General features: G+C 41.3%; 7 non-coding genes and 102 pseudogenes across 7 annotated transcripts; all 109 read right to left on the bottom strand.

Annotated features, from left to right (window-relative positions):
* Positions 1–98: 98 nt before the first annotated feature.
* On the bottom strand, positions 99–217 carry LOC134962967 (5S ribosomal RNA; annotated as a pseudogene).
* Positions 218–324: 107 nt separating this feature from the next.
* On the bottom strand, positions 325–443 carry LOC134963485 (5S ribosomal RNA; annotated as a pseudogene).
* A 107-nt stretch (positions 444–550) lies between these two features.
* LOC134959124 (5S ribosomal RNA) lies at positions 551–669 on the bottom strand. The gene has a single exon (XR_010187200.1). It is a non-coding gene; the product is annotated as a 5S ribosomal RNA (ribosomal RNA).
* Positions 670–776: 107 nt separating this feature from the next.
* LOC134962691 (5S ribosomal RNA) lies at positions 777–895 on the bottom strand (annotated as a pseudogene).
* A 107-nt stretch (positions 896–1,002) lies between these two features.
* LOC134962514 (5S ribosomal RNA) lies at positions 1,003–1,121 on the bottom strand (annotated as a pseudogene).
* Positions 1,122–1,228: 107 nt separating this feature from the next.
* Positions 1,229–1,347, bottom strand: LOC134962756 (5S ribosomal RNA; annotated as a pseudogene).
* Positions 1,348–1,454: 107 nt separating this feature from the next.
* Positions 1,455–1,573, bottom strand: LOC134960445 (5S ribosomal RNA; annotated as a pseudogene).
* Positions 1,574–1,680: 107 nt separating this feature from the next.
* LOC134961327 (5S ribosomal RNA) lies at positions 1,681–1,799 on the bottom strand (annotated as a pseudogene).
* A 333-nt stretch (positions 1,800–2,132) lies between these two features.
* On the bottom strand, positions 2,133–2,251 carry LOC134962710 (5S ribosomal RNA; annotated as a pseudogene).
* Positions 2,252–2,358: 107 nt separating this feature from the next.
* Positions 2,359–2,477, bottom strand: LOC134963697 (5S ribosomal RNA; annotated as a pseudogene).
* Positions 2,478–2,584: 107 nt separating this feature from the next.
* On the bottom strand, positions 2,585–2,703 carry LOC134961573 (5S ribosomal RNA; annotated as a pseudogene).
* A 107-nt stretch (positions 2,704–2,810) lies between these two features.
* Positions 2,811–2,929, bottom strand: LOC134961788 (5S ribosomal RNA; annotated as a pseudogene).
* A 107-nt stretch (positions 2,930–3,036) lies between these two features.
* LOC134961115 (5S ribosomal RNA) lies at positions 3,037–3,155 on the bottom strand (annotated as a pseudogene).
* A 107-nt stretch (positions 3,156–3,262) lies between these two features.
* LOC134960974 (5S ribosomal RNA) lies at positions 3,263–3,381 on the bottom strand (annotated as a pseudogene).
* Positions 3,382–3,488: 107 nt separating this feature from the next.
* LOC134960453 (5S ribosomal RNA) lies at positions 3,489–3,607 on the bottom strand (annotated as a pseudogene).
* A 107-nt stretch (positions 3,608–3,714) lies between these two features.
* Positions 3,715–3,833, bottom strand: LOC134961326 (5S ribosomal RNA; annotated as a pseudogene).
* A 107-nt stretch (positions 3,834–3,940) lies between these two features.
* On the bottom strand, positions 3,941–4,059 carry LOC134963757 (5S ribosomal RNA; annotated as a pseudogene).
* Positions 4,060–4,167: 108 nt separating this feature from the next.
* Positions 4,168–4,285, bottom strand: LOC134958999 (5S ribosomal RNA; annotated as a pseudogene).
* A 107-nt stretch (positions 4,286–4,392) lies between these two features.
* Positions 4,393–4,511, bottom strand: LOC134962966 (5S ribosomal RNA; annotated as a pseudogene).
* Positions 4,512–4,618: 107 nt separating this feature from the next.
* On the bottom strand, positions 4,619–4,737 carry LOC134963484 (5S ribosomal RNA; annotated as a pseudogene).
* Positions 4,738–4,844: 107 nt separating this feature from the next.
* Positions 4,845–4,963, bottom strand: LOC134964169 (5S ribosomal RNA). The gene has a single exon (XR_010188190.1). It is a non-coding gene; the product is annotated as a 5S ribosomal RNA (ribosomal RNA).
* A 107-nt stretch (positions 4,964–5,070) lies between these two features.
* On the bottom strand, positions 5,071–5,189 carry LOC134960213 (5S ribosomal RNA; annotated as a pseudogene).
* A 107-nt stretch (positions 5,190–5,296) lies between these two features.
* On the bottom strand, positions 5,297–5,415 carry LOC134959967 (5S ribosomal RNA; annotated as a pseudogene).
* Positions 5,416–5,522: 107 nt separating this feature from the next.
* Positions 5,523–5,641, bottom strand: LOC134961324 (5S ribosomal RNA; annotated as a pseudogene).
* A 107-nt stretch (positions 5,642–5,748) lies between these two features.
* LOC134963756 (5S ribosomal RNA) lies at positions 5,749–5,867 on the bottom strand (annotated as a pseudogene).
* A 108-nt stretch (positions 5,868–5,975) lies between these two features.
* On the bottom strand, positions 5,976–6,093 carry LOC134958997 (5S ribosomal RNA; annotated as a pseudogene).
* A 107-nt stretch (positions 6,094–6,200) lies between these two features.
* LOC134962965 (5S ribosomal RNA) lies at positions 6,201–6,319 on the bottom strand (annotated as a pseudogene).
* Positions 6,320–6,426: 107 nt separating this feature from the next.
* LOC134963483 (5S ribosomal RNA) lies at positions 6,427–6,545 on the bottom strand (annotated as a pseudogene).
* Positions 6,546–6,652: 107 nt separating this feature from the next.
* LOC134959123 (5S ribosomal RNA) lies at positions 6,653–6,771 on the bottom strand. Its single transcript, XR_010187199.1, has one exon. It is a non-coding gene; the product is annotated as a 5S ribosomal RNA (ribosomal RNA).
* Positions 6,772–6,878: 107 nt separating this feature from the next.
* LOC134960211 (5S ribosomal RNA) lies at positions 6,879–6,997 on the bottom strand (annotated as a pseudogene).
* A 107-nt stretch (positions 6,998–7,104) lies between these two features.
* LOC134961025 (5S ribosomal RNA) lies at positions 7,105–7,223 on the bottom strand (annotated as a pseudogene).
* Positions 7,224–7,330: 107 nt separating this feature from the next.
* LOC134962524 (5S ribosomal RNA) lies at positions 7,331–7,449 on the bottom strand (annotated as a pseudogene).
* A 107-nt stretch (positions 7,450–7,556) lies between these two features.
* On the bottom strand, positions 7,557–7,675 carry LOC134960155 (5S ribosomal RNA; annotated as a pseudogene).
* A 107-nt stretch (positions 7,676–7,782) lies between these two features.
* On the bottom strand, positions 7,783–7,901 carry LOC134962212 (5S ribosomal RNA). Its single transcript, XR_010188007.1, has one exon. It is a non-coding gene; the product is annotated as a 5S ribosomal RNA (ribosomal RNA).
* Positions 7,902–8,008: 107 nt separating this feature from the next.
* LOC134961429 (5S ribosomal RNA) lies at positions 8,009–8,127 on the bottom strand (annotated as a pseudogene).
* Positions 8,128–8,234: 107 nt separating this feature from the next.
* On the bottom strand, positions 8,235–8,353 carry LOC134961618 (5S ribosomal RNA; annotated as a pseudogene).
* A 107-nt stretch (positions 8,354–8,460) lies between these two features.
* LOC134961261 (5S ribosomal RNA) lies at positions 8,461–8,579 on the bottom strand (annotated as a pseudogene).
* Positions 8,580–8,686: 107 nt separating this feature from the next.
* LOC134961972 (5S ribosomal RNA) lies at positions 8,687–8,805 on the bottom strand (annotated as a pseudogene).
* Positions 8,806–8,912: 107 nt separating this feature from the next.
* Positions 8,913–9,031, bottom strand: LOC134962358 (5S ribosomal RNA; annotated as a pseudogene).
* A 334-nt stretch (positions 9,032–9,365) lies between these two features.
* On the bottom strand, positions 9,366–9,484 carry LOC134961977 (5S ribosomal RNA; annotated as a pseudogene).
* Positions 9,485–9,591: 107 nt separating this feature from the next.
* Positions 9,592–9,717, bottom strand: LOC134964948 (5S ribosomal RNA; annotated as a pseudogene).
* A 106-nt stretch (positions 9,718–9,823) lies between these two features.
* LOC134964687 (5S ribosomal RNA) lies at positions 9,824–9,932 on the bottom strand (annotated as a pseudogene).
* Positions 9,933–10,039: 107 nt separating this feature from the next.
* Positions 10,040–10,158, bottom strand: LOC134960732 (5S ribosomal RNA; annotated as a pseudogene).
* Positions 10,159–10,265: 107 nt separating this feature from the next.
* On the bottom strand, positions 10,266–10,384 carry LOC134962815 (5S ribosomal RNA; annotated as a pseudogene).
* A 107-nt stretch (positions 10,385–10,491) lies between these two features.
* LOC134962381 (5S ribosomal RNA) lies at positions 10,492–10,610 on the bottom strand (annotated as a pseudogene).
* A 107-nt stretch (positions 10,611–10,717) lies between these two features.
* LOC134961294 (5S ribosomal RNA) lies at positions 10,718–10,836 on the bottom strand (annotated as a pseudogene).
* Positions 10,837–10,942: 106 nt separating this feature from the next.
* Positions 10,943–11,061, bottom strand: LOC134961323 (5S ribosomal RNA; annotated as a pseudogene).
* Positions 11,062–11,394: 333 nt separating this feature from the next.
* Positions 11,395–11,513, bottom strand: LOC134964671 (5S ribosomal RNA; annotated as a pseudogene).
* A 107-nt stretch (positions 11,514–11,620) lies between these two features.
* Positions 11,621–11,739, bottom strand: LOC134959738 (5S ribosomal RNA; annotated as a pseudogene).
* Positions 11,740–11,846: 107 nt separating this feature from the next.
* Positions 11,847–11,965, bottom strand: LOC134959721 (5S ribosomal RNA; annotated as a pseudogene).
* A 107-nt stretch (positions 11,966–12,072) lies between these two features.
* LOC134962380 (5S ribosomal RNA) lies at positions 12,073–12,191 on the bottom strand (annotated as a pseudogene).
* Positions 12,192–12,298: 107 nt separating this feature from the next.
* On the bottom strand, positions 12,299–12,417 carry LOC134961293 (5S ribosomal RNA; annotated as a pseudogene).
* Positions 12,418–12,523: 106 nt separating this feature from the next.
* Positions 12,524–12,642, bottom strand: LOC134961322 (5S ribosomal RNA; annotated as a pseudogene).
* Positions 12,643–12,749: 107 nt separating this feature from the next.
* On the bottom strand, positions 12,750–12,868 carry LOC134963755 (5S ribosomal RNA; annotated as a pseudogene).
* A 108-nt stretch (positions 12,869–12,976) lies between these two features.
* On the bottom strand, positions 12,977–13,094 carry LOC134958996 (5S ribosomal RNA; annotated as a pseudogene).
* A 107-nt stretch (positions 13,095–13,201) lies between these two features.
* LOC134962964 (5S ribosomal RNA) lies at positions 13,202–13,320 on the bottom strand (annotated as a pseudogene).
* Positions 13,321–13,427: 107 nt separating this feature from the next.
* On the bottom strand, positions 13,428–13,546 carry LOC134964224 (5S ribosomal RNA; annotated as a pseudogene).
* A 107-nt stretch (positions 13,547–13,653) lies between these two features.
* On the bottom strand, positions 13,654–13,772 carry LOC134960501 (5S ribosomal RNA; annotated as a pseudogene).
* Positions 13,773–13,879: 107 nt separating this feature from the next.
* On the bottom strand, positions 13,880–13,998 carry LOC134961134 (5S ribosomal RNA; annotated as a pseudogene).
* A 107-nt stretch (positions 13,999–14,105) lies between these two features.
* Positions 14,106–14,224, bottom strand: LOC134961516 (5S ribosomal RNA; annotated as a pseudogene).
* A 107-nt stretch (positions 14,225–14,331) lies between these two features.
* Positions 14,332–14,450, bottom strand: LOC134960626 (5S ribosomal RNA; annotated as a pseudogene).
* A 107-nt stretch (positions 14,451–14,557) lies between these two features.
* On the bottom strand, positions 14,558–14,676 carry LOC134961174 (5S ribosomal RNA; annotated as a pseudogene).
* A 107-nt stretch (positions 14,677–14,783) lies between these two features.
* LOC134963244 (5S ribosomal RNA) lies at positions 14,784–14,902 on the bottom strand (annotated as a pseudogene).
* A 107-nt stretch (positions 14,903–15,009) lies between these two features.
* On the bottom strand, positions 15,010–15,128 carry LOC134962401 (5S ribosomal RNA; annotated as a pseudogene).
* A 107-nt stretch (positions 15,129–15,235) lies between these two features.
* LOC134963754 (5S ribosomal RNA) lies at positions 15,236–15,354 on the bottom strand (annotated as a pseudogene).
* Positions 15,355–15,687: 333 nt separating this feature from the next.
* LOC134962963 (5S ribosomal RNA) lies at positions 15,688–15,806 on the bottom strand (annotated as a pseudogene).
* A 107-nt stretch (positions 15,807–15,913) lies between these two features.
* On the bottom strand, positions 15,914–16,032 carry LOC134964617 (5S ribosomal RNA; annotated as a pseudogene).
* A 107-nt stretch (positions 16,033–16,139) lies between these two features.
* Positions 16,140–16,258, bottom strand: LOC134959951 (5S ribosomal RNA; annotated as a pseudogene).
* A 107-nt stretch (positions 16,259–16,365) lies between these two features.
* On the bottom strand, positions 16,366–16,484 carry LOC134960210 (5S ribosomal RNA; annotated as a pseudogene).
* Positions 16,485–16,591: 107 nt separating this feature from the next.
* LOC134961320 (5S ribosomal RNA) lies at positions 16,592–16,710 on the bottom strand (annotated as a pseudogene).
* Positions 16,711–16,815: 105 nt separating this feature from the next.
* On the bottom strand, positions 16,816–16,934 carry LOC134964865 (5S ribosomal RNA; annotated as a pseudogene).
* A 107-nt stretch (positions 16,935–17,041) lies between these two features.
* Positions 17,042–17,160, bottom strand: LOC134963660 (5S ribosomal RNA; annotated as a pseudogene).
* Positions 17,161–17,267: 107 nt separating this feature from the next.
* Positions 17,268–17,386, bottom strand: LOC134961062 (5S ribosomal RNA; annotated as a pseudogene).
* Positions 17,387–17,493: 107 nt separating this feature from the next.
* Positions 17,494–17,612, bottom strand: LOC134961600 (5S ribosomal RNA; annotated as a pseudogene).
* Positions 17,613–17,719: 107 nt separating this feature from the next.
* Positions 17,720–17,838, bottom strand: LOC134960325 (5S ribosomal RNA; annotated as a pseudogene).
* A 107-nt stretch (positions 17,839–17,945) lies between these two features.
* Positions 17,946–18,064, bottom strand: LOC134963109 (5S ribosomal RNA; annotated as a pseudogene).
* Positions 18,065–18,171: 107 nt separating this feature from the next.
* Positions 18,172–18,290, bottom strand: LOC134964850 (5S ribosomal RNA; annotated as a pseudogene).
* A 108-nt stretch (positions 18,291–18,398) lies between these two features.
* LOC134961976 (5S ribosomal RNA) lies at positions 18,399–18,517 on the bottom strand (annotated as a pseudogene).
* A 107-nt stretch (positions 18,518–18,624) lies between these two features.
* Positions 18,625–18,750, bottom strand: LOC134962646 (5S ribosomal RNA; annotated as a pseudogene).
* Positions 18,751–18,856: 106 nt separating this feature from the next.
* LOC134964576 (5S ribosomal RNA) lies at positions 18,857–18,965 on the bottom strand (annotated as a pseudogene).
* A 107-nt stretch (positions 18,966–19,072) lies between these two features.
* Positions 19,073–19,191, bottom strand: LOC134961008 (5S ribosomal RNA; annotated as a pseudogene).
* A 107-nt stretch (positions 19,192–19,298) lies between these two features.
* LOC134961733 (5S ribosomal RNA) lies at positions 19,299–19,417 on the bottom strand (annotated as a pseudogene).
* A 107-nt stretch (positions 19,418–19,524) lies between these two features.
* LOC134962379 (5S ribosomal RNA) lies at positions 19,525–19,643 on the bottom strand (annotated as a pseudogene).
* Positions 19,644–19,750: 107 nt separating this feature from the next.
* Positions 19,751–19,869, bottom strand: LOC134961862 (5S ribosomal RNA; annotated as a pseudogene).
* A 107-nt stretch (positions 19,870–19,976) lies between these two features.
* On the bottom strand, positions 19,977–20,095 carry LOC134960667 (5S ribosomal RNA; annotated as a pseudogene).
* Positions 20,096–20,202: 107 nt separating this feature from the next.
* LOC134961319 (5S ribosomal RNA) lies at positions 20,203–20,321 on the bottom strand (annotated as a pseudogene).
* Positions 20,322–20,428: 107 nt separating this feature from the next.
* On the bottom strand, positions 20,429–20,547 carry LOC134960421 (5S ribosomal RNA; annotated as a pseudogene).
* Positions 20,548–20,654: 107 nt separating this feature from the next.
* On the bottom strand, positions 20,655–20,773 carry LOC134960209 (5S ribosomal RNA; annotated as a pseudogene).
* A 107-nt stretch (positions 20,774–20,880) lies between these two features.
* Positions 20,881–20,999, bottom strand: LOC134961623 (5S ribosomal RNA; annotated as a pseudogene).
* A 107-nt stretch (positions 21,000–21,106) lies between these two features.
* On the bottom strand, positions 21,107–21,225 carry LOC134960016 (5S ribosomal RNA; annotated as a pseudogene).
* A 107-nt stretch (positions 21,226–21,332) lies between these two features.
* Positions 21,333–21,451, bottom strand: LOC134960208 (5S ribosomal RNA; annotated as a pseudogene).
* A 333-nt stretch (positions 21,452–21,784) lies between these two features.
* Positions 21,785–21,903, bottom strand: LOC134964156 (5S ribosomal RNA). Its single transcript, XR_010188189.1, has one exon. It is a non-coding gene; the product is annotated as a 5S ribosomal RNA (ribosomal RNA).
* Positions 21,904–22,010: 107 nt separating this feature from the next.
* LOC134961318 (5S ribosomal RNA) lies at positions 22,011–22,129 on the bottom strand (annotated as a pseudogene).
* Positions 22,130–22,236: 107 nt separating this feature from the next.
* Positions 22,237–22,355, bottom strand: LOC134960015 (5S ribosomal RNA; annotated as a pseudogene).
* A 107-nt stretch (positions 22,356–22,462) lies between these two features.
* On the bottom strand, positions 22,463–22,581 carry LOC134961548 (5S ribosomal RNA; annotated as a pseudogene).
* A 107-nt stretch (positions 22,582–22,688) lies between these two features.
* Positions 22,689–22,807, bottom strand: LOC134961967 (5S ribosomal RNA; annotated as a pseudogene).
* Positions 22,808–22,914: 107 nt separating this feature from the next.
* On the bottom strand, positions 22,915–23,033 carry LOC134961317 (5S ribosomal RNA; annotated as a pseudogene).
* Positions 23,034–23,140: 107 nt separating this feature from the next.
* On the bottom strand, positions 23,141–23,259 carry LOC134963753 (5S ribosomal RNA; annotated as a pseudogene).
* A 108-nt stretch (positions 23,260–23,367) lies between these two features.
* On the bottom strand, positions 23,368–23,485 carry LOC134958994 (5S ribosomal RNA; annotated as a pseudogene).
* Positions 23,486–23,592: 107 nt separating this feature from the next.
* On the bottom strand, positions 23,593–23,711 carry LOC134964150 (5S ribosomal RNA; annotated as a pseudogene).
* A 107-nt stretch (positions 23,712–23,818) lies between these two features.
* Positions 23,819–23,937, bottom strand: LOC134964144 (5S ribosomal RNA). Its single transcript, XR_010188188.1, has one exon. It is a non-coding gene; the product is annotated as a 5S ribosomal RNA (ribosomal RNA).
* A 107-nt stretch (positions 23,938–24,044) lies between these two features.
* Positions 24,045–24,163, bottom strand: LOC134960207 (5S ribosomal RNA; annotated as a pseudogene).
* Positions 24,164–24,270: 107 nt separating this feature from the next.
* On the bottom strand, positions 24,271–24,389 carry LOC134960650 (5S ribosomal RNA; annotated as a pseudogene).
* Positions 24,390–24,496: 107 nt separating this feature from the next.
* On the bottom strand, positions 24,497–24,615 carry LOC134961316 (5S ribosomal RNA; annotated as a pseudogene).
* Positions 24,616–24,722: 107 nt separating this feature from the next.
* On the bottom strand, positions 24,723–24,841 carry LOC134960756 (5S ribosomal RNA; annotated as a pseudogene).
* A 107-nt stretch (positions 24,842–24,948) lies between these two features.
* LOC134962489 (5S ribosomal RNA) lies at positions 24,949–25,067 on the bottom strand. Its single transcript, XR_010188034.1, has one exon. It is a non-coding gene; the product is annotated as a 5S ribosomal RNA (ribosomal RNA).
* A 107-nt stretch (positions 25,068–25,174) lies between these two features.
* On the bottom strand, positions 25,175–25,293 carry LOC134964223 (5S ribosomal RNA; annotated as a pseudogene).
* A 107-nt stretch (positions 25,294–25,400) lies between these two features.
* LOC134961776 (5S ribosomal RNA) lies at positions 25,401–25,519 on the bottom strand (annotated as a pseudogene).
* A 107-nt stretch (positions 25,520–25,626) lies between these two features.
* LOC134960060 (5S ribosomal RNA) lies at positions 25,627–25,745 on the bottom strand (annotated as a pseudogene).
* Between the last annotated feature and the right edge of the window lie 60 nt (positions 25,746–25,805).

The following is a 25,805-nucleotide window of genomic DNA, read 5'->3' as shown; positions in this document are numbered from 1 at the left end:
GGTTTCTGTTAGAACTTTTCTACTTCTAGCTACTGGTACATAAATGAATAAGTTTGAAAATGGAATGCATCAACAGAATGGTGTTGGCAGTATAAAAATAACTCCAGCACCTTGTATTCCCTGGTTGTCTCCCATCCAAGTACTAACCAGGTCCAACACTTCTTAGCTTCCAAGATCAGATGAGATTGGGTGTATCCAGTGTGGTGTGGCTGTAGATGAGCTTTGCGGTTTCTGTTAGAACTTTTCTACTTCTAACTACGGGTACATAAATGAATAAGTTTGAAAATGGAATGCATCAACAGAATGGTGTTGGCAGTATAAAAACACCTACAGCACCTTGCATTCCCAGGTGGTCTCCCATCCAAGTACTAACCAGGCCCAACACTGTTGAGCTTCCAAGGTCAAATGATATTGGGCAGATCCAGTGTGGTGTGGCTGTAGATGAGCTTTGCGGTTTCTGTTAGAACTTTTCTACTTCTAACTACTGGTACATAAATGAACAGGTTTGAAAATGGAATGCATCAACAGAATGGTGTTTGCAGTATAAAAAGATCTACAGCACCTTGTACTCCCAGGTGGTCTCACATCCAAGTACTAACCAAGCCCAACACTGCTTATCTTCCAAGATCAGATGAGATTGGGCGTATCCAGTGTGGTGTGGCTGTAGATGAGCTTTGTGGTTTCTGTTAGAACTTTTCTACTTCTAACTACTGGTAAATAAATGAAAAAGTTTGAAAATGGAATGCATCAACAAAACGGAGTTGGCAGTATAAAAATATCTGCAGCACCTTGCATTCCCAGGTGGTTTCCCATACAAATACTAACCAGGCCCAGCACTGCTTAGTTTCCAAGATCAGATGAGATTGGGCGTTTCCAGTGTGGTGTTGCTGTAGATGAACTTTGCGGTTTCTGTTAGAACTTTTCTACTTCTAGCTACTGGTACATAAATGAATAAGTTTGAAAATAGAATGCATCAACAGAATGGTGTTGGCAGTATAAAAATACCTCCAGCACCTTGTATTCCCAGGTTGTCTCCCATCCAAGTACTAATCAGGCCCAACACTTCTTAGCTTCCAAGATCAGATGAGATTGGGCGTATCCAGTGTGGTGTAGCTGTAGATGAGCTTTGTGGTTTCTGTTAGAACTTTTCTACTTCTAACTACTGGTACATAAATAAATAAGTTTGAAAATGGAATGCATCAACAGAACGGTGTTGGCAGTATAAAAACACCTACAGCACCTCGTATTCCCAGGTGGTCTCCCACCAAAGTACTAAACAAGCCCAACACTGCTTAGGTTCCAAGCTCAGATGAGATTGTTCGTATCCAGTGTGGTGTGGCTGTAGATAAGCTCTGTGGTTTCTGTTAGAACTTTTCTACTTCTAACTACTGGTACATAAATGAATAAGTTTGAAAATGGAATGCATCAACAGAACGGTGTTGGCAGTATAAAAATACCTGCAGCACCTTGTATTCCCAGGTGGTCTCCCATCCAAATACTAACCAAGCCCAACACTGCTTAGCTTCCAAGATCAGATGAAATTGGGCGTATCCAGTGTGGTGTGGCTGTAGATAATCTTTATGGTTTCTGTTAGAACTTTTCTACTTCTAACTACTGGTAAATAAATGAAAAAGTTTGAAAATGGAATGCATCAACAAAACGGAGTTGGCAGTATAAAAATATCTGCAGCACCTTGCATTCCCAGGTGGTTTCCCATCCAAATACTAACCAGGCCCAGCACTGCTTAGTTTCCAAGATCAGATGAGATTGGGCGTATCCAGTGTGGTGTGGCTGTAGATGAACTTTGCGGTTTCTGTTAGAACTTTTCTACTTCTAGCTACTGGTACATAAATGAATAAGTTTGAAAATGAAATGCATCAACAGAATGGTATTGGCAGTATAAAAATACCTCCAGCACTTTGTATTCCCAGGTTGTCTCCCATCCAAGTACTAACCAGACCCAACACTTCTTAGCTTCCAAGATCAGATGATACTGGGCGTATCCAGTGTGGTGTGGCTGTAGATAAGCTTTGTGGTTTCTGTTAGAACTTTTCTACTTCTAGCTACTGGTACATAAATTAATAAGTTTGAAAATGGAATGCATCAACAGAACGGTGTTGGCAGTATAAAAATACCTACAGCACCTCGTATTCCCAGGTAGTCTCCCACCAAAGTACTAAACAGGCCCAACACTGCTAAGCTTCCAAGATCAGATGAGATTGTTCGTATCCAGTGTGGTGTGGCTGTAGATGAGCTTTGTGGTTTCTGTTAGAACTTTTCTACTTCTAATTACTGGTACATAAATGAATAAGTTTGAAAATGGAATGCATCAACAGAACGGTGTTGGCAGTATAAAAATACCTGCAGCACCTTGTATTCCCAGGTAGTCTCCCATCCAAGTATTAACCAGGCCCAACACTGCTTAGCTTGAAAGATCAGATGAGATTGGGCGTATCCAGTGTGGTGTGGCTATAGATGAGCTTTGTAGTTTCTGTTAGAACTTTTCTACTTCTAGGTACTGGTACATAAATGAATAAGTTTGAAAATAGAATGCATCAACAGAACGGTGTTGGCAGTATAAAAATACCTACAGCACCTCGTATTCCCAGGTGGTCTCCCACCAAAGTACTAAACAGGCCCAACACTGCTTAGCTTCCAAGATCAGATGAGATTGTCCGTATCCAGTGTGGTGTGGATGTAGATGAGCTTTGTGGTTTCTGTTAGAACTTTTCTACTTCTAACTACTGGTAAATAAATGAATAAGTTTGAAAATGGAATGCATCAACAAAACGGAGTTGGCAGTATAAAAATATCTGCAGCACCTTGCATTCCCAGGTGGTTTCCCATCCAAATACTAACCAAGCCCAGCACTGCTTAGTTTCCAAGATCAGATGAGATTGGGCGTATCCAGTGTGGTGTGGCTGTAGATAAACTTTGCGGTTTCTGTTAGAACTTTTCTACTTCTAGCTACTGGTACATAAATGAATAAGTTTGAAAATGGAATGCATCAACAGAACGGTGTTGGCAGTATAAAAATACCTACAGCACCTCATATTGCCAGGTGGTCTCCTATCCTAGTACTAACCAGGACCAACACTGCTTAGCTTCCAAGATCAGATGAGATTGGGCGTATCCAGTGTGGTGTGGCTGTAGATGAGCTTTGTGGTTTCTGTTAGAACTTTTCTACTTCTAACTACTGGTACATAAATGAATAAGTTTGAAAATGGAATGCATCAACAGAACGGTGTTGGCAGTATAAAAATACCTACAGCACCTCGTATTCCCAGGTGGGCTCCCACCAAAGTACTAAACAGGCCCAACACTGCTTAGCTTCCAAGATCAGATGAGATTGTTCGTATCCAGTGTGGTGTGGCTGTAGATGAGCTTTGTGGTTTCTGTTAGAACTTTTCTACTTCTAACTACTGGTACATAAATGAATAAGTTTGAAAATGGAATGCATCAACAGAACGGTGTTGGCAGTATAAAAATACCTGCAGCACCTTGTATTCCCAGGTGGTCTCCCATCCAAGTACTAACCAAGCCCAACACTGCTTAGCTTCCAAGATCAGATGAGATTGGGCGTATCCAGTGTGGTGTGGATGTAAATAATCTTTGTGGTTTCTGTTAGAACTTTTCTACTTCTAACTACTGGTAAATAAATGAAAAAGTTTGAAAATGGAATGCATCAACAAAACGGAGTTGGCAGTATAAAAATATCTGCAGCACCTTGCATTCCCAGGTGGTTTCCCATCCAAATACTAACCAGGCCCAGCACTGCTTAGTTTCCAAGATCAGATGAGATTGGGCGTATCCAGTGTGGTGTGGCTGTAGATGAACTTTGAGGTTTCTGTTAGAACTTTTCTACTTCTAGCTACTGGTACATAAATGAATAAGTTTGAAAATGGAATGCATCAACAGAATGGTGTTGGCAGTATAAAAATACCTACAGCACCTCGTATTCCCAGGTGGTCTCCCACCAAAGTACTAAACAGGCCCCACACTTCTTAGCTTCCAAGATCAGATGATATTGGGCATATCCAGTGTGATGAGGCTGTAGATAAGCTTTGTGGTTTCTGTTAGAACTTTTCTACTTCTAACTACTGGTAAATAAATGAACAAAGTTTGAAAATGGAATGCATCAACAGAACGGAGTTGGCAGTATAAAAATATCTGCAGCACCTTGCATTCCCAGGTGGTTTCCCATCCAAACACTAACCAGGCCCAGCACTGCTTAGTTCCAAGGTCAGATGAGATTGGGCGTATCCACTGTGGTGTGGCTGTAGATGAACTTTGCGGTTTCTGTTAGAACTTTTCTACTTCTAGCTACTGGTACATAAATGAATAAGTTTGAAAATGGAATGCATCAACAGAATGGTGTTGGCAGTATAAAAATAACTCCAGCACCTTGTATTCCCTGGTTGTCTCCCATCCAAGTACTAACCAGGTCCAACACTTCTTAGCTTCCAAGATCAGATGAGATTGGGTGTATCCAGTGTGGTGTGGCTGTAGATGAGCTTTGCGGTTTCTGTTAGAACTTTTCTACTTCTAACTACTGGTACATAAATGAATAAGTTTGAAAATGGAATGCATCAACAGAATGGTGTTGGCAGTATAAAAACACCTACAGCACCTTGCATTCCCAGGTGGTCTCCCATCCAAGTACTAACCAGGCCCAACACTGTTGAGCTTCCAAGGTCAAATGATATTGGGCAGATCCAGTGTGGTGTGGCTGTAGATGAGCTTTGCGGTTTCTGTTAGAACTTTTCTACTTCTAACTACTGGTACATAAATGAACAGGTTTGAAAATGGAATGCATCAACAGAATGGTGTTTGCAGTATAAAAAGATCTACAGCACCTTGTACTCCCAGGTGGTCTCACATCCAAGTACTAACCAAGCCCAACACTGCTTAGCTTCCAAGATCAGATGAGATTGGGCGTATCCAGTGTGGTGTGGCTGTAGATGAGCTTTGTGGTTTCTGTTAGAACTTTTCTACTTCTAACTACTGGTACATAAATGAATAAGTTTGAAAATGGAATGCATCAACATAACGGTGTTGGCAGTATAAAAATACCTACAGCACCTCGTATTCCCAGGTGGTCTCCCACCAAAGTACTAAACAGGCCCAACACTGCTTAGCTTCCAAGATCAGATGAGATTGTTCGTATCCAGTGTGGTGTGGCTGTAGATGAGCTTTGTGGTTTCTGTTAGAACTTTTCTACTTCTAACTACTGGTACATAAATGAATAAGTTTGAAAATGGAATGCATCAACAGAACGGTGTTGGCAGTATAAAAATACCTGCAGCACCTTGTATTCCCAGGTGGTCTCCCATCCAAGTACTAACCAAGCCCAACACTGCTTAGCTTCCAAGATCAGATGAGATTGGGCGTATCCAGTGTGGTGTGGATGTAGATAATCTTTGTGGTTTCTGTTAGAACTTTTCTACTTCTAACTACTGGTAAATAAATGAAAAAGTTTGAAAATGGAATGCATCAACAAAACGGAGTTGGCAGTATAAAAATATCTGCAGCACCTTGCATTCCCAGGTGGTTTCCCATCCAAATACTAACCAGGCCCAGCACTGCTTAGTTTCCAAGATCAGATGAGATTGGGCGTATCCAGTGTGGTGTGGCTGTAGATGAACTTTGAGGTTTCTGTTAGAACTTTTCTACTTCTAGCTACTGGTACATAAATGAATAAGTTTGAAAATGGAATGCATCAACAGAATGGTGTTGGCAGTATAAAAATACCTACAGCACCTCGTATTCCCAGGTGGTCTCCCACCAAAGTACTAAACAGGCCCCACACTTCTTAGCTTCCAAGATCAGATGATATTGGGCATATCCAGTGTGATGAGGCTGTAGATAAGCTTTGTGGTTTCTGTTAGAACTTTTCTACTTCTAACTACTGGTAAATAAATGAACTAAGTTTGAAAATGGAATGCATCAACAGAACGGAGTTGGCAGTATAAAAATATCTGCAGCACCTTGCATTCCCAGGTGGTTTCCCATCCAAACACTAACCAGGCCCAGCACTGCTTAGTTCCAAGGTCAGATGAGATTGGGCGTATCCACTGTGGTGTGGCTGTAGATGAACTTTGCGGTTTCTGTTAGAACTTTTCTACTTCTAGCTACTGGTACATAAATGAATAAGTTTGAAAATGAAATGCATCAACAGAATGGTGTTGGCAGTATAAAAATAACTCCAGCACCTTGTATTCCCTGGTTGTCTCCCATCCAAGTACTAACCAGGTCCAACACTTCTTAGCTTCCAAGATCAGATGAGATTGGGTGTATCCAGTGTGGTGTGGCTGTAGATGAGCTTTGCGGTTTCTGTTAGAACTTTTCTACTTCTAACTACGGGTACATAAATGAATAAGTTTGAAAATGGAATGCATCAACAGAATGGTGTTGGCAGTATAAAAACACCTACAGCACCTTGCATTCCCAGGTGGTCTCCCATCCAAGTACTAACCAGGCCCAACACTGTTGAGCTTCCAAGGTCAAATGATATTGGGCAGATCCAGTGTGGTGTGGCTGTAGATGAGCTTTGCGGTTTCTGTTAGAACTTTTCTACTTCTAACTACTGGTACATAAATGAACAGGTTTGAAAATGGAATGCATCAACAGAATGGTGTTTGCAGTATAAAAAGATCTACAGCACCTTGTACTCCCAGGTGGTCTCACATCCAAGTACTAACCAAGCCCAACACTGCTTATCTTCCAAGATCAGATGAGATTGGGCGTATCCAGTGTGGTGTGGCTGTAGATGAGCTTTGTGGTTTCTGTTAGAACTTTTCTACTTCTAACTACTGGTACATAAATGAATAAGTTTGAAAATGGAATGCATCAACAGAACGGTGTTGGCAGTATAAAAATACCTACAGCACCTCGTATTCCCAGGTGGTCTCCCACCAAAGTACTAAACAGGCCCAACACTGCTTAGCTTCCAAGATCAGATGAGATTGTTCGTATCCAGTGTGGTGTGGCTGTAGATGAGCTCTGTGGTTTCTGTTAGAACTTTTCTACTACTAACTACTGGTACATAAATGAATAAGTTTGAAAATGGAATGCATCAACAGAACGGTGTTGGCAGTATAAAAATACCAGCAGCACCTTGTATTCCCAGGTGGTCTCCCATCCAAATACTAACCAAGCCCAACACTGCTTAGCTTCCAAGATCAGAAGAGATTGGGCGCATCCAGTGTGGTGTGGCTGTAGATAATCTTTATGGTTTCTGTAAGAACTTTTCTACTTCTAACTACTGGTAAATAAATGAAAAAGTTTGAAAATGGAATGCATCAACAGAACGGTGTTGGCAGTATAAAAATACCTACAGCACCTCGTATTCCCAGGTGGTCTCCCACCAAAGTACTCAACAGGCCCAACACTGCTAAGCTTCCAAGATCAGATGAGATTGTTCGTATCCAGTGTGGTGTGGCTGTAGATGAGCTTTGTTGTTTCTGTTAAAACTTTTCTACTTCTAACTACTGGTACATAAATGAATAAGTTTGAAAATGGAATGCATCAACAGAACGGTGTTGGCAGTATAAAAATACCTGCAGCACCTTGTATTCCCAGGTAGTCTCCCATCCAAGTATTAACCAGGCCCAACACTGCTTAGCTTCCAAGATCAGATGAGATTGGGTGTATCCAGTGTGGTGTGGCTATAGATGAGCTTTGTGGTTTCTGTTAGAACTTTTCTACTTCTAGGTACTGGTACATAAATGAATAAGTTTGAAAATGGAATGTATCAACAGAACGGTGTTGGCAGTATAAAAATACCTGCAGCACCTTGTATTCCCAGGTGGTCTCCCATCAAAGTACTAAACAGGCCCAACACTGCTTAGCTTCCAAGATCAGATGAGATTGGGCGTATCCAGTGTGGTGTGGCTGTAGATGAGCTTTGTGGTTTCTGTTAGAACTTTTCTACTTCTAACTACTGGTACATAAATTAATAAGTTTGAAAATAGAATGCATCAACAGAACGGTGTTGGCAGTATAAAAATATCTACAGCACCTCGTATTCCCAGGTGGTCTCCCACCAAAGTACTAAACAGGCCCAACACTGCGTAGCTTCCAAGATCAGATGAGATTGTCCGTATCCAGTGTGGTGTGGCTGTAGATGAGCTTTGTGGTTTCTGTTAGAACTTTTCTACTTCTAGCTACTGGTAAATAAATGAATAAGTTTGAAAATGGAATGCATCAACAAAACGGAGTTGGCAGTATAAAAATATCTGCAGCACCTTGCATTCCCAGGTGGTTTCCCATCCAAATACTAACCAGGCCCAGCACTGCTTAGTTTCCAAGATCAGATGAGATTGGGCGTATCCAGTGAGGTGTGGCTGTAGATAAACTTTGCGGTTTCTGTTAGAACTTTTCTACTTCTAGCTACTGGTACATAAATGAATAAGTTTGAAAATGGAATGCATCAACAGAATGGTGTTGGCAGTATAAAAATACCTACAGCACCTCATATTGCCTGGTGGTCTCCCATCCTAGTACTAACCAGGACCAACACTGCTTAGCTTCCAAGATCAGATGAGATTGGGCGTACCCAGTGTGGTGTGGCTGTAGATGAGCTTTGTGGTTTCTGTTAGAACTTTTCTACTTCTAACTACTGGTACATAAATGAATAAGTTTGAAAATGGAATGCATCAACAGAACGGTGTTGGCAGTATAAAAATACCTGCAGCACCTTGTATTCCCAGGTGGTCTCCCATCCAAGCACTAACCAAGCCCAACACTGCTTAGCTTCCAAGATCAGATGAGATTGGGCGTATCCAGAGTGGTTTGGATGTAGATAATCTTTGTGGTTTCTGTTAGAACTTTTCTACTTCTAACTACTGGTAAATAAATGAAAAAGTTTGAAAAAAGAATGCATCAACAAAACGGAGTTGGCAGTATAAAAATATCTGCAGCACCTTGCATTCCCAAGTGGTTTCCCATCCAAATACTAACCAGGCCCAGCACTGCTTAGTTTCCAAGATCAGATGAGATTGAGCGTATCCAGTGTGGTGTGGCTGTAGATGAACTTTGAGGTTTCTGTTAGAACTTTTCTACTTCTAGCTACTGGTACATAAATGAATAAGTTTGAAAATGGAATGCATCAACAGAATGGTGTTGGCAGTATAAAAATACCTCCAGCACCTTGTATTCCCAGGTTGTCTACCATCCAAGTACTAACCAGACCCCACACTTCTTAGCTTCCAAGATCAGATGAGATTGGACGTACCCAGTGTGGTGTAGCTGTAGATAAGCTTTGTGGTTTCTGTTAGAACTTTTCTTCTTCTAACTACTGGTAAATAAATGAACAAAGTTTGAAAATGGAATGCATCAACAAAACGGAGTTGGCAGTATAAAAATATCTGCAGCACCTTGCATTCCCAGGTGGTTTCCCATCCAAATACTAACCAGGCCCAGCACTGCTTAGTTTCCAAGATCAGATGAGATTGGGCGTATCCAGTGAGGTGTGGCTGAAGATAATCTTTGTGGTTTCTGTCAGAACTTTTCTACTTCTAACTACTGGTAAATAAATGAAAAAGTTTGAAAATGGAATGCATCAACAGAACGGTTTTGGCAGTATAAAAATACCTACAGCACCTTGTATTCCCAGGTGGTCTCCCACCCAAGTACTAACCAGGCCAAACACTACTTAGCTTCCAAGATCATATGAGATATGAGATTTGGCGTATACAGTGTGCTGTGGCTGTAGATGAACTGTGCGGTTTCTGTTAAACCTTTCTACTTCTAGCTACTGGTACATAAATGAAAAAATTTGAAAATGGAATGCATCAACAGAATGGTGTTGGCAGTATAAAAATACCTACAGCACCTTGTATTCCCAGGTGGTCTCCCATCCAAGTACTAACCAGGCCCAACACTGCTTAGCTTCCAAGATCAGGCGTATCCAGTGTGGTGTGGCTGTACAAGAGCTTTGTGGTTTCTATTTGAACTTTTCTACTTCTAGCTACTGCTACATAAATGAAAAAAATTGAAAATGGAATGCATCAACAGAACGTAGTTGGCAGTATAAAAATATGTGCAGCACCTTGCATTCCCAGGTGGTTTCCCATCCAAGTACTAACCAGGCCCAGCGCAGCTTAGCTTCCAAGATCAGATGAGATTGGGCGTGTCCAGTGTGGTGTGGCTGCAGATGAGCTTTGCAGTTTCTGATAGATCTTTTCTACTTCTAGCTACTAGAACATAAATGAATAAGTTTGAAAATGGAATGCATCAACAGAATGGTGTTGGCAGTATAAAAATACCTACAGCACCTTGTATTCCCAGGTTGTCTCCCATCCAAATACTAATCAGGCCCAACACTTCTTAGCTTCCAAGATCAGATGAGATTGGGCGTATCCAGTGTGGAGTAGCTGTAGATGAGCTTTGTGGTTTCTGTTAGAACTTTTCTACTTCTAACTACTGGTACATAAATGAATAAGTTTGAAAATGGAATGCATCAACAGAACGGTGTTGGCAGTTTAAAAATACCTACAGCACCTCGTATTCCCAGGTGGTCTCCCACCAAAGTACTAAACAGGCCCAACACTGCTTAGGTTCCAAGCTCAGATGAGATTGTTCGTATCCAGTGTGGTGTGGCTGTAGATAAGCTCTGTGGTTTCTGTTAGAATTTTTCTACTTCTAACTACTGGTACATAAATGAATAAGTTTAAAATTGGAATGCATCAACAGAACGGTGTTGGCAGTATAAAAATACCTGCAGCACCTTGTGTTCCCAGGTGGTCTCCCATCCAAATACTAACCAAGCCCAACACTGCTTAGCTTCCAAGATCAGATGAAATTGGGCGTATCCAGTGTGGAGTGGCTGTAGATAATCTTTATGGTTTCTGTTAGAACTTTTCTACTTCTAACTACTGGTAAATAAATAAAAAGTTTGAAAATGGAATGCATCAACAAAACGGAGTTGGCAGTATAAAAATATCTGCAGCACCTTGCATTCCCAGGTGGTTTCCCATCCAAATACTAACCAGGCCCAGCACTGCTTAGTTTCCAAGATCAGATGAGATTGGGCGTATCCAGTGTGGTGTGGCTGTAGATGAACTTTGCGGTTTCTGTTAGAACTTTTCTACTTCTAGCTACTGGTACATAAATGAATAAGTTTGAAAATGAAATGCATCAACAGAATGGTGTTGGCAGTATAAAAATACCTCCAGCACTTTGTATTCCCAGGTTGTCTCCCATCCAAGTACTAACCAGACCCAACACTTCTTAGCTTCCAAGATCAGATGATACTGGGCGTATCCAGTGTGGTGTGGCTGTAGATAAGCTTTGTGGTTTCTGTTAGAACTTTTCTACTTCTAACTACTGGTACATAAATTAATAAGTTTGAAAATGGAATGCATCAACAGAACGGTGTTGGCAGTATAAAAATACCTACAGCACCTCGTAATCCCAGGTGGTCTCCCACCAAAGTACTAAACAGGCCCAACACTGCTAAGCTTCCAAGATCAGATGAGATTGTTCGTATCCAGTGTTGTGTGGCTGTAGATGAGCTTTGTGGTTTCTGTTAGAACTTTTCTACTTCTAACTACTGGTACATAAATGAATAAGTTTGAAAATGGAATGCATCAACAGAACGGTGTTGGCAGTATAAAAATACCTACAGCACCTTGTATTCCCAGGTAGTCTCCCATCCAAGTATTAACCAGGCCCAACACTGCTTAGCTTCCAAAATCAGATGAGATTGGGTGTATCCAGTGTGGTGTGGCTGTAGATGAGCTTTGTGGTTTCTGTTAGAACTTTTCTACTTCTAGGTACTGGTACATAAATGAATAAGTTTGAAAATAGAATGTATCAACAGAACGGTGTTGGCAGTATAAAAATACCTACAGCACCTTGTATTCCCAGGTGGTCTCCCATCAAAGTACTTAACAGTCCCAACACTGCTTAGCTTCCAAGATCAGATGAGATTGGGCGTATCCAGTGTGGTGTGGCTGTAGATGAGCTTTGTGGTTTCTGTTAGAACTTTTCTACTTCTAACTACTGGTACATAAATTAATAAGTTTGAAAATAGAATGCATCAACAGAACGGTGTTGGCAGTATAAAAATACCTACAGCACCTCGTATTCCCAGGTGGTCTCCCACCAAAGTACTAAACAGGCCCAACACTGCTTAGGTTCCAAGCTCAGATGAGATTGTTCGTATCCAGTGTGGTGTGGCTGTAGATAAGCTCTGTGGTTTCTGTTAGAATTTTTCTACTTCTAACTACTGGTACATAAATGAATAAGTTTAAAATTGGAATGCATCAACAGAACGGTGTTGGCAGTATAAAAATACCTGCAGCACCTTGTGTTCCCAGGTGGTCTCCCATCCAAATACTAACCAAGCCCAACACTGCTTAGCTTCCAAGATCAGATGAAATTGGGCGTATCCAGTGTGGAGTGGCTGTAGATAATCTTTATGGTTTCTGTTAGAACTTTTCTACTTCTAACTACTGGTAAATAAATAAAAAGTTTGAAAATGGAATGCATCAACAAAACGGAGTTGGCAGTATAAAAATATCTGCAGCACCTTGCATTCCCAGGTGGTTTCCCATCCAAATACTAACCAGGCCCAGCACTGCTTAGTTTCCAAGATCAGATGAGATTGGGCGTATCCAGTGTGGTGTGGCTGTAGATGAACTTTGAGGTTTCTGTTAGAACTTTTCTACTTCTAGCTACTGGTACATAAATGAATAAGTTTGAAAATGGAATGCATCAACAGAATGGTGTTGGCAGTATAAAAATACCTACAGCACCTCGTATTCCCAGGTGGTCTCCCACCAAAGTACTAAACAGGCCCCACACTTCTTAGCTTCCAAGATCAGATGATATTGGGCATATCCAGTGTGATGAGGCTGTAGATAAGCTTTGTGGTTTCTGTTAGAACTTTTCTACTTCTAACTACTGGTAAATAAATGAACAAAGTTTGAAAATGGAATGCATCAACAGAACGGAGTTGGCAGTATAAAAATATCTGCAGCACCTTGCATTCCCAGGTGGTTTCCCATCCAAACACTAACCAGGCCCAGCACTGCTTAGTTCCAAGGTCAGATGAGATTGGGCGTATCCACTGTGGTGTGGCTGTAGATGAACTTTGCGGTTTCTGTTAGAACTTTTCTACTTCTAGCTACTGGTACATAAATGAATAAGTTTGAAAATGGAATGCATCAACAGAATGGTGTTGGCAGTATAAAAATAACTCCAGCACCTTGTATTCCCTGGTTGTCTCCCATCCAAGTACTAACCAGGTCCAACACTTCTTAGCTTCCAAGATCAGATGAGATTGGGTGTATCCAGTGTGGTGTGGCTGTAGATGAGCTTTGCGGTTTCTGTTAGAACTTTTCTACTTCTAACTACTGGTACATAAATGAATAAGTTTGAAAATGGAATGCATCAACAGAATGGTGTTGGCAGTATAAAAACACCTACAGCACCTTGTATTCCCAGGTGGTCTCCCATCCAAGTACTAACCAGGCCCAACACTGTTGAGCTTCTAAGGTCAAATGATATTGGGCAGATCCAGTGTGGTGTGGCTGTAGATGAGCTTTGCGGTTTCTGTTAGAACTTTTCTACTTCTAACTACTGGTACATAAATGAACAGGTTTGAAAATGGAATGCATCAACAGAACGGTGTTTGCAGTATAAAAAGATCTACAGCACCTTGTACTCCCAGGTGGTCTCACATCCAAGTACTAACCAAGCCCAACACTGCTTAGCTTCCAAGATCAGATGAGATTGGGCGTATCCAGTATGGTGCGGCTGTAGATGAGCTTTGTGGTTTCTGTTAGAACTTTTCTACTTCTAACTACTGGTACATAAATGAATACGTTTGAAAATGGAATGCATCAACAGAACGGTGTTGGCAGTATAAAAATACTTACAGCACCTCGTATTCCCAGGTGGTCTCCCACCAAAGTACTAAACAGGCCCAACACTGCTTAGCTTCCAAGATCAGATGAGATTGTTCGTATCCAGTGTGGTGTGGCTGTAGATGAGCTCTGTGGTTTCTGTTAGAACTTTTCTACTACTAACTACTGGTACATAAATGAATAAGTTTGAAAATGGAATGCATCAACAGAACGGTGTTGGCAGTATAAAAATACCTGCAGCACCTTGTATTCCCAGGTGGTCTCCCATCCAAATACTAACCAGGCCCAGCACTGCTTAGTTTCCAAGATCAGATGAAATTGGGCGTATCCAGTGTGGTGTGGCTGTAGATAAACTTTGCGGTTTCTGTTAGAACTTTTCTACTTCTAGCTACTGGTACATAAATGAATAAGTTTGAAAATGGAATGCATCAACAGAACGGTGTTGGCAGTATAAAAATACCTACAGCACCTCATATTACCAGGTGGTCTCCCATCCTAGTACTAACCAGGACCAACACTGCTTAGCTTCCAAGATCAGATGAGATTGGGCGTATCCAGTGTGGTGCGGCTGTAGATGAGCTTTGTGGTTTCTGTTAGAACTTTTCTACTTCTAACTACTGGTACATAAATGAATAAGTTTGAAAATGGAATGCATCAACAGAACGGTGTTGGCAGTATAAAAATACCTACAGCACCTCGTATTCCCAGGTGGTCTCCCACCAAAGTACTAAACAGGCCCAACATTGCTTAGCTTCCAAGATCAGATGAGATTGTTCGTATCCAGTGTGGTGTGGCTGTAGATGAGCTTTGTGGTTTCTGTTAGAACTTTTCTACTTCTAACTACTGGTACATAAATGAATAAGTTTGAAAATGGAATGCATCAACAGAACGGTGTTGGCAATATAAAAATACCTGCAGCACCTTGTATTCCCAGGTTGTCTCCCATCCAAGTATTAACCAAGCCCAACACTGCTTAGCTTCCAAGATCAGATGAGATTGGGCGTATCCAGTGTGGTGTGGATGTAGATAATCTTTGTGGTTTCTGTTAGAACTTTTCTACTTCTAACTACTGGTAAATAAATGAAAAAGTTTGAAAATGGAATGCATCAACAAAACGGAGTTGGCAGTATAAAAATATCTGCAGCACCTTGCATTCCCAGGTGGTTTCCCATCCAAATACTAACCAGGCCCAGCGCTGCTTAGTTTCCAAGATCAGATGAGATTGGGCGTATCCAGTGTGGTGTGGCTGTAGATGAGCTTTGTGGTTTCTGTTAGAACTTTTCTACTTCTAGCTACTGGTACATAAATGAATAAGTTTGAAAATGGAATGCATCAACAGAATGGTGTTGGCAGTATAAAAATACCTACAGCACCTCGTATTCCCAGGTGGTCTCCCACCAAAGTACTAAACAGGCCCCACACTTCTTAGCTTCCAAGATCAGATGATATTGGGCATATCCAGTGTGATGAGGCTGTAGATAAGCTTTGTGGTTTCTGTTAGAACTTTTCTACTTCTAACTACTGGTAAATAAATGAACAAAGTTTGAAAATGGAATGCATCAACAGAACGGAGTTGGCAGTATAAAAATATCTGCAGCACCTTGCATTCCCAGGTGGTTTCCCATCCAAACACTAACCAGGTCCAGCACTGCTTAGTTCCAAGGTCAGATTAGATTGGGCGTATCTACTGTGGTGTGGCTGTAGATGAACTTTGCGGTTTCTGTTAGAACTTTTCTACTTCTAGCTACTGGTACATAAATGAATAAGTTTGAAAATGGAATGCATCAACAGAATGGTGTTGGCAGTATAAAAATAACTCCAGCACCTTGTATTCCCTGGTTGTCTCCCATCCAAGTACTAACCAGGTCCAACACTTCTTAGCTTCCAAGATCAGATGAGATTGGGTGTATCCAGTGTGGTGTGGCTGTAGATGAGCTTTGCGGTTTCTGTTAGAACTTTTCTACTTCTAATTACTGGTACATAAATGAATAAGTTTGAAAATGGAATGCATCAACAGAATGGTGTTGGCAGTATAAAAACACCTACAGCACCTTGTATTCCCAGGTGGTCTCCCATCCAAGTACTAACCAGGCCCAACACTGTTGAGCTTCTAAGGTCAAATGATATTGGGCAGATCCAGAGTGGTGTGGCTGTAGATGAGCTTTGCGGTTTCTGTTAGAACTTTTCTACTTCTAACTACTGGTACATAAATGAACAGGTTTGAAAATGGAATGCATCAACAGAACGGTGTTTGCAGTATAAAAAGATCTACAGCACCTTGTACTCCCAGGTGGTCTCACATCCAAGTACTAACCAGGTCCAACACTTCTTAGCTTCCAAGATCAGATGAGATTGGGTGTATCCAGTGTGGTGTGGCTGTAGATGAGCTTTGCGGTTTCTGTTAGAACTTTTCTACTTCTAACTACTGGTACATAAATGAATAAGTTTGAAAATGGAATGCATCAACAGAACGGTGTTGGCTGTATAAAAATACCTACAGCACCTCGTATTCCCAGGTGGTCTCCCACCAAAGTACTAAACAGGCCCAACACTGCTTAGCTTCCAAGATCAGATGAGATTGTTCGTATCCAGTGTGGTGTGGCTGTAGATGAGCTCTGTGGTTTCTGTTAGAACTTTTCTACTTCTAACTACTGGTAAATAAATGAAAACGTTTGAAAATGGAATGCATCAACAAAACGGAGTTGGCAGTATAAAAATATCTGCAGCACCTTGCATTCCCAGGTGGTTTCCCATCCAAATACTAACCAGGCCCAGCACTGCTTAGTTTCCAAGATCAGATGAGATTGGGCGTATCCAGTGTGGTGTGGCTGTAGATGAACTTTGCGGTTTCTGTTAGAACTTTTCTACTTCTAGCTACTGGTACATAAATGAATGTTTGAAAATGGAATGCATCAACAGAATGGTGTTGGCAGTATAAAAATACCTCCAGCACCTTGTATTCCCAGGTTGTCTCCCATCCAAGTACTAACCAGACCCAACACTTCTTAGCTTCCAAGATCAGATGATACTGGGCGTATCCAGTGTGGTGTGGCTGTAGATAAGCTTTGGGGTTTCTGTTAGAACTTTTCTACTTCTAACTACTGGTACATAAATTAATAAGTTTGAAAATGGTATGCATCAACAGAACGGTGTTGGCAGTATAAAAATACCTACAGCACCTCGTATTCCCAGGTGGTCTCCCACCAAAGTACTAAACAGGCCCAACACTGCTAAGCTTCCAAGATCAGATGAGATTGTTCGTATCCAGTGTGGTGTGCCTGTAGAAGAGCTTTGTGGTTTCTGTTAGAACTTTTCTACTTCTAACTACTGGTACATAAATGAATACGTTTGAAAATGGAATGCATCAACAGAACGGTGTTTGCAGTATAAAAATACCTGCAGCACCTTGTATTCCCAGGTAGTCTCCCATCCAAGTATTAACCAGACCCAACACTGCTTAGCTTCCAAGATCAGATGAGATTGGGTGTATCCAGTGTGGTGTGGCTATAGATGAGCTTTGTGGTTTCTGTTAGAACTTTTCTACTTCTAGGTACTGGTACATAAATGAATAAGTTTGAAAATGGAATGTATCAACAGAACGGTGTTGGCAGTATAAAAATACCTGCAGCACCTTGTATTCCCAGGTGGTCTCCCATCAAAGTACTAAACAGGCCCAACACTGCTTAGCTTCCTAGATCAGATGAGATTGGGCGTATCCAGTGTGTTGTGGCTGTAGATGAGCTTTGTGGTTTCTGTTAGAACTTTTCTACTTCTAACTACTGGTACATAAATTAATAAGTTTGAAAATAGAATGCATCAACAGAACGGTGTTGGCAGTATAAAAATACCTACAGCACCTCGTATTCCCAGGTGGTCTCCCACCAAAGTACTAAACAGGCCCAACACTGCTTAGCTTCCAAGATCAGATGAGATTGTCCGTATCCAGTGTGGTGTGGCTGTAGATGAGCTTTGTGGTTTCTGTTAGAACTTTTCTACTTCTAGCTACTGGTAAATAAATGAAAAAGTTTGAAAATGGAATGCATCAACAAAACGGAGTTGGCAGTATAAAAATATCTGCAGGACCTTGCATTCCCAGGTGGTTTCCCATCCAAATACTAACCAGGCCCAGCACTGCTTAGTTTCCAAGATCAGATGAGATTGGGCGTATCCAGTGTGGTGTGGCTGTAGATGAACTTTAAGGTTTCTGTTAGAACTTTTCTACTTCTAGCTACTGGTACATTAATGAATAAGTTTGAAAATGGAATGCATCAACAGAATGGTGTTGGCAGTATAAAAATACCTCCAGCACCTTGTATTCCCAGGTTGTCTCCCATCCAAGTACTAACCAGACCCCACACTTCTTAGCTTCCAAGATCAGATGAGATTGGACGTACCCAGTGTGGTGTAGCTGTAGATAAGCTTTGTGGTTTCTGTTAGAACTTTTCTACTTCTAACTACTGGTAAATAAATGAACAAAGTTTGAAAATGGAATGCATCAACAAAACGGAGTTGGCAGTATAAAAATATCTGCAGCACCTTGCATTCCCAGGTGGTTTCCCATCCAAATACTAACCAGGCCCAGCACTGCTTAGTTTCCAAGATCAGATGAGATTGGGCGTATCCAGTGAGGTGTGGCTGAAGATAATCTTTGTGGTTTCTGTCAGAACATTTCTACTTCTAACTACTGGTAAATAAATGAAAAAGTTTGAAAATGGAATGCATCAACAGAACGGTTTTGGCAGTATAAAAATACCTACAGCACCTTGTATTCCCAGGTGGTCTCCCACCCAAGTACTAACCAGGCCCAACACTACTTAGCTTCCAAGATCAGATGAGATATGAGATTGGGCGTATACAGTGTGCTGTGGCTGTAGATGAACTGTGCGGTTTCTGTTAAACCTTTCTACTTCTAGCTACTGGTACATAAATGAAAAAATTTGAAAATGGAATGCATCAACAGAATGGTGTTGGCAGTATAAAAATACCTACAGCACCTTGTATTCCCAGGTGGTCTCCCATCCAAGTACTAACCAGGCCCAACACTGCTTAGCTTCCAAGATCAGGCGTATCCAGTGTGGTGTGGCTGTATAAGAACTTTGTGGTTTCTGTTTGAACTTTTCTACTTCTAGCTACTGCTACATAAATGAAAAAATTTGAAAATGGAATGCATCAACAGAACGGAGTTGGCAGTATAAAAATATGTGCAGCACCTTGCATTCCCAGGTGGTTTCCCATCTAAGTACTAACCAGGCCCAGCGCAGCTTAGCTTCCAAGATCAGATGAGATTGGGCGTGTCCAGTGTGGTGTGGCTGCAGATGAGCTTTGCAGTTTCTGATAGATCTTTTCTACTTCTAGCTACTGGAACATAAATGAATAAGTTTAAAAATGGAATGCATCAACAGAACGGTGTTGGCAGTATAAAAATACCTACAGCACCTTGTATTCCCAGGTTGTCTCCCATCCAAGTACTAATCAGGCCCAACACTTCTTAGCTTCCAAGATCAGATGAGATTGGGCGTATCCAGTGTGGAGTAGCTGTAGATGAGCTTTGTGGTTTCTGTTAGAACTTTTCTACTTCTAACTACTGGTACATAAATGAATAAGTTTGAAAATGGAATGCATCAACAGAACGGTGTTGGCAGTTTAAAAATACCTACAGCACCTCGTATTCCCAGGTGGTCTCCCACCAAAGTACTAAACAGGCCCAACACTGCTTAGGTTCCAAGCTCAGATGAGATTGTTCGTATCCAGTGTGGTGTGGCTGTAGATAAGCTCTGTGGTTTCTGTTAGAACTTTTCTACTTCTAACTACTGGTACATAAATGAATAAGTTTGAAAATGGAATGCATCAACAGAACGGTGTTGTCAGTATAAAAATACCTGCAGCACCTTGTATTCCCAGGTGGTCTCCCATCAAAGTACTTAACAGTCCCAACACTGCTTAGCTTCCAAGATCAGATGAGATTGGGCGTATCAAGCGTGGTGTGGCTGTAGATGAGCTTTGTGGTTTCTGTTAGAACTTTTCTACTTCTAACTACTGGTACATAAATTAATAAGTTTGAAAATAGAATGCATCAACAGAACGGTGTTGGCAGTATAAAAATACCTACAGCAACTCGTATTCCCAGGTGGTCTCCCACCAAAGTACTAAACAGGCCCAACACTGCTTAGCTTCCAAGATCAGATGAGATTGTCCGTATCCAGTGTGGTGTGGCTGTAGATGAGCTATGTGGTTTCTGTTAGAACTTTTCTACTTCTAACTTCTGGTAAATAAATGAAAAAGTTTGAAAATGGAATGCATCAACAAAACGGAGTTGGCAGTATAAAAATATCTGCAGCACCTTGCATTCCCAGGTGGTTTCCCATCCAAATACTAACCAGGCCCAGCACTGCTTAGTTTCCAAGATCAGATGAGATTGGGCGTATCCAGTGTGGTGTGGCTGTAGATAAACTTTGCGGTTTCTGTTAGAACTTTTCTACTTCTAGCTACTGGTACATAAATGAATAAGTTTGAAAATGGAATGCATCAACAGAACGGTGTTGGCAGTATAAAAATACCTACAGCACCTCATATTGCCAGGTGGTCTCCCATCCTAGTACTAACCAGGACCAACACTGCTTAGCTTCCAAGATCAGATGAGATTGGGCACATCCAGTGTGGTGTGGCTGTAGATGAGCTTTGTGGTTTCTGTTAGAACTTTTCTACTTCTAACTACTGGTACATAAATGAATAAGTTTGAAAATGGAATGCATCAACAGAACGGTGTTGGCAGTATAAAAATACCTACAGCACCTCGTATTCCCAGGTGGTCTCCCACCAAAGTACTAAACAGGCCCAACACTGCTTAGCTTCCAAGATCAGATGAGATTGTTCGTATCCAGTGTGGTGTGGCTGTAGATGAGCTTTGTGGTTTCTGTTAGAACTTTTCTACTTCTAACTACTGGTAAATAAATGAAAAAGTTTGAAAATGGAATGCATCAACAAAACGGAGTTGGCAGTATAAAAATATCTGCAGCACCTTGCATTCCCAGGTGGTTTCCCATCCAAATACTAACCAGGCCCAGCACTGCTTATTTTCCAAGATCAGATGAGATTGGGCGTATCCAGTGTGGTGTGGCTGTAGATGAACTTTGAGGTTTCTGTTAGAACTTTTCTACTTCTAGCTACTGGTACATAAATGAATAAGTTTGAAAATGGAATGCATCAACAGAACGGTGTTGGCAGTATAAAAATACCTACAGCACCTCATATTGCCAGGTGGTCTCCCATCCTAGTACTAACCAGGACCAACACTGCTTAGCTTCCAAGATCAGATGAGATTGGGCGTATCCAGTGTGGTGTGGCTGTAGATGAGCTTTGTGGTTTCTGTTAGAACTTTTCTACTTCTAACTACTGGTACATAAATGAATAAGTTTGAAAATGGAATGCATCAACAGAACGGTGTTGGCAGTATAAAAATACCTACAGCACCTCGTATTCCCAGGTGGTCTCCCACCAAAGTACTAAACAGGCCCAACACTGCTTAGCTTCCAAGATCAGATGAGATTGTTCGTATCCAGTGTGGTGTGGCTGTAGATGAGCTTTGTGGTTTCTGTTAGAACTTTTCTACTTCTAACTACTGGTACATAAATGAATAAGTTTGAAAATGGAATGCATCAACAGAACGGTGTTGGCAATATGAAAATACCTGCAGCACCTTGTATTCCCAGGTTGTCTCCCATCCAAGTACTAACCAAGCCCAACACTGTTGAGCTTCTAAGGTCAAATGATATTGGGCGGATCCAGTGTGGTGTGGCTGTAGATGAGCTTTGCGGTTTCTGTTAGAACTTTTCTACTTCTAACTACTGGTACATAAATGAACAGGTTTGAAAATGGAATGCATCAACAGAACGGTGTTTGCAGTATAAAAAGATCTACAGCACCTTGTACTCCCAGGTGGTCTCACATCCAAGTACTAACCAAGCCCAACACTGCTTAGCTTCCAAGATCAGATGAGATTGGGCGTATCCAGTGTGGTGTGGCTGTAGATAAACTTTGCGGTTTCTGTTAGAACTTTTCTACTTCTAACTACTGGTAAATAAATGAAAAAGTTTGAAAATGGAATGCATCAACAAAACGGAGTTGGCAGTATAAAAATATCTGCAGCACCTTGCATTCCCAGGTGGTTTCCCATCCAAATACTAACCAGGCCCAGCACTGCTTAGTTTCCAAGATCAGATGAGATTGGGCGTATCCAGTGTGGTGTGGCTGTAGATAAACTTTGCGGTTTCTGTTAGAACTTTTCTACTTCTAGCTACTGGTACATAAATGAATAAGTTTGAAAATGGAATGCATCAACAGAACGGTGTTGGCAGTATAAAAATACCTACAGCACCTCATATTGCCAGGTGGTCTCCCATCCTAGTACTAACCAGGACCAACACTGCTTAGCTTCCAAGATCAGATGAGATTGGGCGTATCCAGTGTGGTGTGGCTGTAGATGAGCTTTGTGGTTTCTGTTAGAACTTTTCTACTTCTAACTACTGGTACATAAATGAATAAGTTTGAAAATGGAATGCATCAACAGAACGATGTTGGCAGTATAAAAATACCTACAGCACCTCGTATTCCCAGGTGGTCTCCCACCAAAGTAATAAACAGGCCCAACACTGCTTAGCTTCCAAGATCAGATGAGATTGTTCGTATCCAGTGTGGTGTGGCTGTAGATGAGCTTTGTGGTTTCTGTTAGAACTTTTCTACTTCTAACTACTGGTACATAAATGAATAAGTTTGAAAATGGAATGCATCAACAGAACGGTGTTGGCAATATAAAAATACCTGCAGCACCTTGTATTCCCAGGTTGTCTCCCATCCAAGTACTAACCAAGCCCAACACTGCTTAGCTTCCAAGATCAGATGAGATTGGGCGTATCCAGTGTGGTGTGGATGTAGATAATCTTTGTGGTTTCTGTTAGAACTTTTCTACTTCTAACTACTGGTAAATAAATGAAAAAGTTTGAAAATGGAATGCATCAACAAAACGGAGTTGGCAGTATAAAAATATCTGCAGCACCTTGCATTCCCAGGTGGTTTCCCATCCAAATACTAACCAGGCCCAGCACTGCTTAGTTTCCAAGATCAGATGAGATTGGGCGTATCCAGTGTGGTGTGGCTGTAGATTAGCTTTGTGGTTTCTGTTAGAACTTTTCTACTTCTAGCTACTGGTACATAAATGAATAAGTTTGAAAATGGAATGCATCAACAGAATGGTGTTGGCAGTATAAAAATACCTACAGCACCTCGTATTCCCAGGTGGTCTCCCACCAAAGTACTAAACAGGCCCCACACTTCTTAGCTTCCAAGATCAGATGATATTGGGCATATCCAGTGTGATGAGGCTGTAGATAAGCTTTGTGGTTTCTGTTAGAACTTTTCTACTTCTAACTACTGGTAAATACATGAACAAAGTTTGAAAATGGAATGCATCAACAGAACGGAGTTGGCAGTATAAAAATATCTGCAGCACCTTGCATTCCCAGGTGGTTTCCCATCCAAACACTAACCAGGCCCAGCACTGCTTAGTTCCAAGGTCAGATGAGATTGGGCGTATCCACTGTGGTGTGGCTGTAGATGAGTTTTGCGGTTTCTGTTAGAACTTTTCTACTTCTAGCTACTGGTACATAAATGAATAAGTTTGAAAATGGAATGCATCAACAGAATGGTGTTGGCAGTATAAAAATAACTCCAGCACCTTGTATTCCCTGGTTGTCTCCCATCCAAGTACTAACCAGGTCCAACTCTTCTTAGCTTCCAAGCTCAGATGAGATTGGGTGTATCCAGTGTGGTGTGGCTGTAGATGAGCTTTGCGGTTTCTGTTAGAACTTTTCTACTTCTAACTACTGGTACATAAATGAACAGGTTTGAAAATGGAATGCATCAACAGAACGGTGTTTGCAGTATAAAAAGATCTACAGCACCTTGTACTCCCAGGTGGTCTCACATCCAAGTACTAACCAAGCCCAACACTGCTTAGCTTCCAAGATCAGATGAGATTGGGCGTATCCAGTGTGGTGTGGCTGTAGATGAGCTCTGTGGTTTCTGTTAGAACTTTTCTACTACTAACTACTGGTACATAAATGAATAAGTTTGAAAATGGAATGCATCAACAGAACGGTGTTGGCAGTATAAAAATACCTACAGCACCTCGTATTCCCAGGTGGTCTCCCACCAAAGTACTAAACAGGCCCAACACTGCTTAGCTTCCAAGATCAGATGAGATTGTTCGTATCCAGTGTGGTGTGGCTGTAGATGAGCTCTGTGGTTTCTGTTAGATCTTTTCTACTACTAACTACTGGTACATAAATGAATAAGTTTGAAAATGGAATGCATCAACAGAACGGTGTTGGCAGTATAAAAATACCCGCAGCACCTTGTATTCCCAGGTGGTCTCCCATCCAAATACTAACCAAGCCCAACACTGCTTAGCTTCCAAGATCAGATGAGATTGGGCGCATACAGTGTGGTGTGGCTGTAGACAATCTTTATGGTTTCTGTTAGAACTTTTCTACTTCTAACTACTGGTAAATAAATGAAAAAGTTTGAAAATGGAATGCATCAACAAAACGGAGTTGGCAGTATAAAAATATCTGCAGCACCTTGCATTCCCAGGTGGTTTCCCATCCAAATACTAACCAGGCCCAGCACTGCTTAGTTTCCAAGATCAGATGAGATTGGGCGTATCCAGTGTGGTGTGGCTGTAGATAAACTTTGCGGTTTCTGTTAGAACTTTTCTATTTCTAGCTACTGGTACATAAATGAATAAGTTTGAAAATGGAATGCATCAACAGAACGGTGTTGGCAGTATAAAAATACCTACAGCACCTCATATTGCCAGGTGGTCTCCCATCCTAGTACTAACCAGGACCAACACTGCTTAGTTTCCAAGATCAGATGAGATTGGGTGTATCCAGTGTGGTGTGGCTGTAGATGAGCTTTGTGGTTTCTGTTAGAACTTTTCTACTTCTAACTACTGGTACATAAATGAATAAGTTTGAAAATGGAATGCATCAACAGAACGGTGTTGGCAGTATAAAAATACCTACAGCACCTCGTATTCCCAGGTGGTCTCCCACCAAAGTACTAAACAGGCCCAACACTGCTTAGCTTCCAAGATCAGATGAGATTGGGTGTATCCAGTGTGGTGTGGCTGTAGATGAGCTTTGCAGTTTCTGTTAGAACTTTTCTACTTCTAACTACTGGTACATAAATGAATAAGTTTGAAAATGGAATGCATCAACAGAATGGTGTTGGCAGTATAAAAACACCTACAGCACCTTGTATTCCCAGGTGGTCTCCCATCCAAGTACTAACCAGGCCCAACACTGTTGAGCTTCTAAGGTCAAATGATATTGGGCAGATCCAGTGTGGTGTGGCTGTAGATGAGCTTTGCGGTTTCTGTTAGAACTTTTCTACTTCTAACTACTGGTACATAAATGAACAGGTTTGAAAATGGAATGCATCAACAGAACGGTGTTTGCAGTATAAAAAGATCTACAGCACCTTGTACTCCCAGGTGGTCTCACATCCAAGTACTAACCAAGCCCAACACTGCTTAGCTTCCAAGATCAGATGAGATTCGGCGTATCCAGTGTGGTGTGGATGTAGATAATCTTTGTGGTTTCTGTTAGAACTTTTCTACTTCTAACTACTGGTAATTAAATGAAAAAGTTTGAAAATGGAATGCATCAACAAAACGGAGTTGGCAGTATAAAAATATCTGCAGCACCTTGCATTCCCAGGTGGTTTCCCATCCAAATACTAACCAGGCCCAGCACTGCTTAGCTTCCAAGATCAGATGAGATTGGGCGTATCCAGTGTGGTGTGGCTGTAGATGAACTTTGTGGTTTCTGTTAGAACTTTTCTACTTCTAGCTACTGGTACATAAATGAATAA

This window comes from Pseudophryne corroboree, chromosome 9 (assembly GCF_028390025.1).
Source record: "Pseudophryne corroboree isolate aPseCor3 chromosome 9, aPseCor3.hap2, whole genome shotgun sequence".
Taxonomy (NCBI): Eukaryota; Metazoa; Chordata; class Amphibia; order Anura; family Myobatrachidae; genus Pseudophryne; species Pseudophryne corroboree.
Note: the sequence above shows the minus strand (reverse complement) of the source record. Positions and strands in the feature narration are given on the sequence as shown.